Genomic DNA, 873 nt, shown 5'->3' with positions numbered 1-873 from the left:
AAGTTGGTTGGAAACAGCAGTTTTAAATTTACCGCTTGTTGTGTGACGTCACACTTCGACAATTTTGATTGGTCGCATGCGCGTGAGCATACCCTTATACTTATACCATGCACACGCCGTATTGCACATATGATATATTATATTATTACCCATAATATTATTGCATATAGATTATCTTCAAGTTGTACTGTTGCAAATATAAGATTCCGGATTTTACGTCGTATACTGCCCCAGACAACACATCACAATATTTATAAAATATTTAGAAAGCATTTTCAAATACGTATAAGATTTATTTTTAATATTTAAATGAAATATTTGTTGTAAATATCATAGTAAATGCTGTGAAAATAATTAATGAGACGTTATAATCCAAGTAAGAAATACTTGTTAAAAATAATTATTTATATTTATCATAAATATCATAAAAAATGTTTAGTCTATTATATTTTAATACTCGGAATAAAGTTCTATATAAAGTATAAACAAAATATGTATATAACGTTAAAAAAAATGAATAGTAATAAATATTTACTATAAATATTTTGTGCTATATGGGGCAATACACGAATTGTGATGTCAAAAACGAAAGATGACATTTTTTTAAAATAAAATACATCAAATTAAAACATTTTTTCATCGATTTTCTGTGGAACCTTCTAGAGCAGAATTCGGCACGATTTGCACTTCTCGGCCGATTTTCGACTCTGCTTCGCCTTCCGCTACTCTTCTCTAGAGTCTCTATAATAAGAGTCAAGACATGAAGGGCGACGCCCTTGTGATTGGTCGTCGCCATTTTTAGGCGCTTTCGATGTATTAGTGAATCTGTGAATTGGTGTGAGTAAAGGTGCAGATACATGCAGCCGTCAAGCG

The sequence above is a fragment of the Trachymyrmex cornetzi genome, unplaced genomic scaffold (assembly GCF_001594075.2).
Source record: "Trachymyrmex cornetzi isolate Tcor2-1 unplaced genomic scaffold, Tcor1.1 scaffold390, whole genome shotgun sequence".
Lineage (NCBI taxonomy): Eukaryota > Metazoa > Arthropoda > Insecta > Hymenoptera > Formicidae > Trachymyrmex > Trachymyrmex cornetzi.
This window is presented reverse-complemented; position numbering follows the sequence as displayed.